The 6,970-nt window shown below is 43.5% G+C and overlaps 1 pseudogene; it reads right to left on the reverse strand.

Moving 5' to 3' along the window:
- Positions 1–2,927: 2,927 nt before the first annotated feature.
- On the reverse strand, positions 2,928–5,172 carry LOC149244237 (GDP-Man:Man(3)GlcNAc(2)-PP-Dol alpha-1,2-mannosyltransferase pseudogene; annotated as a pseudogene).
- Positions 5,173–6,970: the final 1,798 nt, after the last annotated feature.

The following is a 6,970-nucleotide window of genomic DNA, read 5'->3' on the forward strand; positions in this document are numbered from 1 at the left end:
TGTGTGAAAAATAGATTATGCGTGTTTATTGATGTCTGGAGTAATGCAGAGTGGAAGAGGTTACCGCAGAATAGGAGGAGTAGAGAATAGTCCTTTAGCTTCCATTTCCTGGGAAAGCGAGGAGGAGCTCATGAGGTTCTCACCAGGAAGTGCGGTCCGATTGATCAGGGAGCGCGTCCCACTAATACCACCTCTGTCCACGCCACCAGCCGCTTCACCTACATCGAATTCGTCCACACCAACCCCGACCCCACCTCCAACCCCACCCCCACCAAAAGTCAAGATGGCGAGCGCAGTCCAGCTGCCAACCTTTAAAGGGATAGGAAGCGAGGAACCGGGCTGGTTCTGGTTTGTGATAAAGTTTGTATGGGATGCTCAGGGCATCACCGATGATAACATCAAGAAGGCTACCTTAGTTAGTACGTTGCAGGGTTGCGCATTGACATGGTACATGAAATATTCAAGTGATCATCCAAATGAAGGAATAACAACAATCCAAGAGGCATTAAAGAAGGAATTTGGGCGACCCAACTCGGAAGCACAATCAGTTATTGGGTTCAAGGAGATTGTAATGTTGCCTGGTGAAACCCCATGGGATTTAGATAAGAGGTTGAAAAACACCACCCGCGAGGCCAATATGACACTGACGAATGTGCAACATCGCGCTTGGTTTGTCGCATCGTTAACGCCCTATCTGAGATCGGCTCTGTTGCAACAAAAGATCTCAACCGAAGCTTAAGTGTTGGAGGTGTTAGAGCCTAGATATGACTTAGGCTGAAAAGGCAAGGTTCTAGGTCCACATCAAACCACACTCAGCCTCGTAGCTAGCCCTACGAGGACAGGAGAGGGCTCTCTCCGGGTCAATCTTAGCGAAAGATAATCAATGGGGCTGGAGATGACTGAAATAGGAAACTGATTTTAGGCTAGTAAAAAAATATGAAAGAGGTAGTTTAATAAATGACTGAGTTTTCAGAGCTGTATGGGACAAAGAATAGCATGAGCTTGAGAAATTAAATCAAAGACACAGATTGTTTCATGAGGCAAGATAGGCAGGAAGTTTAGCAATAAAATTTGAATAATATGGAGTGGAAAGACAGTTAAGAGGCTGAAAGGGCATATGTGATGAATCCTTTTCAGACAGAAGAAGCCACATAGAACATGAACGCTTTCCCAAGGTAGAGCAGTAAACTGAATTCTACCTTTCTTACTTAAAAGCATTCAGCTGGAAATGATTATGAATGAAATGTAAAACATCACAAGACACGTATGAAACAGAAAGAAAACACTTATGCAAAACTCACACCACATGGATCTCATAAATCAGAGCTGCATCTTTTCATTAATCCTCTTCCAAAACTGTACAATGAAAGCGCTGGATTTTTCCTCCACACTTCTCCTAGAACTCAGAACCCTTACAAATGACTTTTCAATACAATATATAGACTCAATCTATGGGAAAACAGATCGACACAAATGGGGAGTTGTTTCAACTAAAAGCTTGAAGATAGAAGAAGAGCCGCCCGTCTGTTCGGTAGACAGAACAGCGTTACATTATTCCACTTGAAACTTTTGATGACCAATGAAAAGGTGAAAACTGTAGCTGTAGATCATAACTGAAGTCAAAAATAGGTAATCGAATCATATTCCTCTGCTGTTGTAGATATCTTCGCTTTATATTTAGGCTTTCGGTCTTGGACTGTTCATTTTCCTCGTTTGAATTAAAACCAATTTTTATAAAAATGGCTTTTAAATAATATTTCGCCTTTAATGAAGATCTTTTACTGGTTCCTGTTGCATTTAAATCTGAAGTATATGTGGGTCCTTCTCCTTGGATATCGAGTGTATCCAAATCATTTAGAATATTCTTAACAAATTCATTGTTTAGCAGGATTCGTGTCATCAAAGCGCATGATTAGGCGTCCTTTATACCTCTGGCAAAGTATTGAAAAGAGTAGCCTTTGCGTGCCCAATATGGAGATAACCACATGGCTCAGGAGGGAAATGTGTACACAAGTTTAAATTGTCTTTGAAGCTCTGTGCGTCGGTATATCCCAGTCAGGCAAATGTTTATGAGAATAGCCGGATGATACCTTTGGCATCAAACCTTGAGAAATGGCAATTTGAAGACAAAATCCCAGACGAAGTATAATCAGCAATTTCTCCATCCAAATACCCTTCTCCATTCGGCCCATCAACCTGTTGAGCTACCAAGAGATCATTCCATTTTGTTCTATAGGAATTTCGATGCAGAGTCTGGCCCAGCACTCCATGAACTTGTGATGAAAGGACAACCTTCTCCATTTCCACAGACAAATGAAATAAAGCATCATTATCAGACCTCAGGTCAGGAATGGGCAATAACATGAATCTCTGCTATGTCCTTCAGATAGATGGCAAGAACTGGTAGGATTGATAGTTATCATCGGATATAATGATTTCACCATCTAACGACCTGTAATTCTCTCCTTGTTTAAGCGGAATAACTGCATTGTCCACTTCAATGTTTTGTAAAAATTCAGACCCATTATGGCTCAAGTCTGATCCTTCTGCTGCACGTAATATGAGTCTATGACCCCAGAAGAAAATTCAAAGAGCCTTTATGCATGTTCTTTGTTGGACTGCGGATTCCACCGTCCCTACTAACTTCATGTTCATGTGGAAAGTTTTTTCTAGCAAATTTGTGCGCATTATTGGCAATTTTGGCGAGTTATAGAAATTTTCGGGCTTCTGGCTGTGTGCGCTGCGCCTCCTGGATGCATCGCGCCCTTGTAATCTTGTATTGGATGGTCGCGCCCAGTGCAACGCGCTCGCAATTTCATCCACAGTCTCGGCTAGAAATTTCTTTTCACAATAACTAAAATTTTATATCAAGAGTTTATGATGCAGAGTTGTGAATGACAGCTTCTACAAACTGAACACACTCTTCAGCTGCTATGTCATTTTCTTAGCTGTAGATCTACAATCTACAACTCTTTTAACAAATCATGCATTACAGCCTTAAAATCTTCATAAAATCTCTCCTCAGAAAACCTAGATGCACGCTTTCTTGCAGCTGCAACAATGTTTAAGCGCTCTGCCTATGGCATTGTCATAAGAACATATATAGCATCACCAAACTCATCTACATTTGTGGCTAGAAACCCAATCTTTTGTCCATCTTCATCCAAAACAATGTCCATCTTTGGTCCCACAGAATTGTGAGAAATTGGCACTGCACCAGCTGCCATGTATTCCACAATACTTATGCCAAAATGTTCATCCATCATCGAATGAAGGCTGGCAATAGCCCCTCCAAGGAGATCCACCAAGTCATTGTAATTCACATTTTCACGAAATTCAACTTGTTTATCAATTCCCAGCTTAGAGCATTTCTTCCTTAAATGAAGTAGTCTCTTTTCATCTTCCTTATTTCGACAGCTTCCAACAATTTGAAGCCTCCTTACAAATTGCACATCCGGATGTTCTAGTGCTTCCATGTTTACTGTTTTCATGGCAATGGCAAAAGCCTCTAGTTGAATACCATGGGCCTTCTCTGGTCGAAATTGAGCAACTGAGATGAAATTCTGTAATTTCTCTGGTCTCTCCAAAGGAAGTGCCCACTTGGTCCATAGTTCATCAAAAGTCAACAGTTATACCCAAGGAAGCATCCTGGAGAGAGAATGTATTGCAGGGAGGGTACACTCTCCTAATTCATTGAGGTATGTTCCATAGCTTTTCAATATGAGATTGTGTCCATGAAGAGTTGACCATTGCCAAGTTTGAATAGAAACCTACCCATCCATATGTCGAAGTCATAAAATTGTAGTAAACTGCCTTATCTCTCGATAACCAAAATCTGCTAGCAATGGCATTAACATTATTATACATTGAATTGCGGCTCAGAACACGAGAAAGCATATCTGAATTGATTGTTGGATAATGTGTGTAACAAGTAACCTTGCAGCCAAACAAACGTGTAACAGGGTATGTGAAGGCATTACCACTTGTATCAAAATACAAAATAGGTGTGAACTTGTTAAGAGCTTCCCATGCGAGTAAAACTAAGCCAAGACTCTGGCCAATAAGAGTAAAGTGGGGATAAGTGGCTACCTCAATCCAAATCCTTTTATACAGATGCACCACCTCTTAAAGTAAACTCTGTTTTTGTTGTTTCCGCTTGACTTTTTGAACTGACGATGACCCTCTTTGTCAATTCTGCAGGGGTGTTTGGCATGTGATCTTGGCAGAGGATGACCAGGACTGCCCCTGAAACATTGCATGTTTGAGATTTAAAAATTACATATTCACTACAAAAACAAATTTGACGATTTCATCATTCTCGAGCCTTATTGATAATGGACATTCTGAAATGAAGACTTATTGGAGACATCCTCATGGCCTGTGGGCGTTTTTTGACATTGTTGAAGACCAAATCAACTAACCCTAGTCCTACTGACTAAAATGACTATTGCTGGCCACGAGACCAAACAAGACTGTAATGACTTTAAAATTGACTTTGATGAACAGACCAGAGCCAACAGGGCAAGGCATGAGGGGTCATAAATGGCAAGACCCTTCCGTCAGATTATGGCATGCGCCTAGCAGAATGCAGATGAATGACGGAATGAGACACCTAAAATGAAATGCAATAAGAGAACTAATCTCTGATGGAGGGATGTAAAGACCGACTCTAACAGAAGGCAGCAATGCGGCTGCACGAAACCCCAATATAGGACCCAAGGTTGGGATTACAACAAATCCAAGTGCAGATACAAAACTTATGTTTAGAGATGTGAAGCTTGAAACAAGGACAGGCGCCTAGGACAAAGGTGTGGGAAGAAGTATGGTGTATCAAATGTAAGGGATTAGGCCACGATAAGGACCACTGTTCGATCTTTGCGAACTATGTGGCAGGAGGGGGGCCAATAACATTGCGACCAGAGGTACAAGCTGGGCCAAGTATGGCGCCTGCACTCTGGTGCGCAATCTGTGAGGTGGGAGGAAAGCATGCCACGGACAATTTCCACCTATTTCCAAGCTTAAGACAACCCCCTCCTCAACAATTATTTTGTAACTTTTGCAGAACGGTGGGCCACGAGGAAAGAAATTTCCGTAGTTACCAAATGTTGATGGATCAAACACCTGCTTATAGGATGCAAACAGAAGCACGTGGGCAGGATCCCACTGTACCATTTGTGCGGGGAGGGTACTATGGTTGCGGAGGCATGGGACCTGGACGGGGATGAGGGAAATTAATTTGCTACAATTGTGGACTGCCGGGGCATTACGCGCGGGATTGCACGAACTCGACCAAAGCCTGTTGTCCTTACTATTATCAATTTGACCATGAAGTAGTCGATTGCCCCACGCTGATCGCTCAGATGCGAGAAAAGGGGGTGCTTCCAGCCAACCCCACTCAAAACGTCCAGATGATGAAGGCTGAACCTCATGTGGAGGAGCCGAATGTAAATATGATGCTCCAGAGTGGTGCTACCACCGGAGAAGATAAGGGGAAACAACCAGAGATGGATGCATGGGTCCGTAAGGCCCCCCCAAAACAACCAGACTTTGACTTGGAGCGTGCAAAAGAAACCTTTATGGAAGCCAAGAAGAGCTTCGTGGAAGCTTCTACGTCGGGAAGTAAGGATCAATTAGGATTAGAGAAGGATACATCTATGCTAACCACCTTCTTGGAAACCTGCATGAACTTACTCAGGGATGCTAAGGCGGTAAAGGGGCTGTAGGAATTGATAACTCGGTGTGCGGGAGCGGATGAACCGCGAATGATCTGAAAATTAGGTAAACATGCTTTGCGCACTGAGCGGTAAATGTGATTAATTGTCCAGATCGAAGACTATGAGATGGATCAGGTCGTCTTAGATTTGGGGTCCGACGCGAATGTCTTACCGAAGCAGACTTGGGAACGCATGGGCAGACCCCCACTGCAATGGTCCCCGATTCAACTACGAATGGCTAACCAATAGAAGATTCTGCCCATGGGACGCCTGAATGGAGTTATAGTAGACATTGATGGCACCAACACCTAGACCAATTTTGAGGTCATCGAAATTGTGGATGATAGTAACCCATATCTTGCACTGTTAGGGATAGAGTGGGCAACAGATATGAATGGAATCATCAATCTCAAGAAACGAAAAATGATATTCGAAAAGAAAGCTCTCCGCGTAGTGGTCCCATTGGACCCCACAGAAGGGGCGCGATATACCGAGCCCGTGCGTGATGAAGACAACGATGGAGAATTGGACTATATCTACCAGATTACAGTGCAAGATTAGGACTGGGTTAATCCAACAGCGGATGGTCGACTCTCATGGGACTGCGATATTTCTTGCACATCGGACTCGAATGAAGAGGTTGAATGATGGCAGAACTGGCTACATGTAGTAATCATGCTCAACTGTAATCGTATGGTGATAGTGGGAGTAAAGGAACAGCCGAAGATATTCGTAAAAACATTCTGCACAACTAATGCTTCCGAATAGGGTGTCACTCCAAAGACGCAAATGACAGGGCACAGATGTCGAAGGAAGGCACGCGCACGGTCAGAAGTACGAAACAAAGTAAGCAGCCCTCATCAGCTGAGGCTACAGGTGTTTGAGGGGTGGATATTCACCCAGCTTAGAAGTAGTAGCCCAAAGCTACCTCAACAAACCAGTGCCAAGGTTAGCAGGGCCTCAAGGAAGTTGCGGATACCACAGGTTCGCTGGGCTTGCAATAGATGACAAAAGGAAACTCAGAAAAGACAGAGTGGCTGTGGACCCTCCAACTTCGATAAATGGGGGTTATGACCAAAGAAGCAAAGTGCACTGCGGAGCAGAGGGGCCCCGAAACGCGCTGCGACCCTATTATCGTGGCTGTGCCTGCTCTCACGGAATAATATAAACATCAGATCGATTACCCAGATGCTTCAAAGGTGCTCGCAGCCCGGGCTAGTAGGTGTTATAGACATATTTTGGCACATAAACCCCAA

The sequence above is a fragment of the Pinus tabuliformis genome, chromosome 8, assembly GCF_031772625.1.
Source record: "Pinus tabuliformis cultivar Carrire ecotype Pingquan chromosome 8, CPIR1, whole genome shotgun sequence".
Lineage (NCBI taxonomy): Eukaryota > Viridiplantae > Streptophyta > Pinopsida > Pinales > Pinaceae > Pinus > Pinus tabuliformis.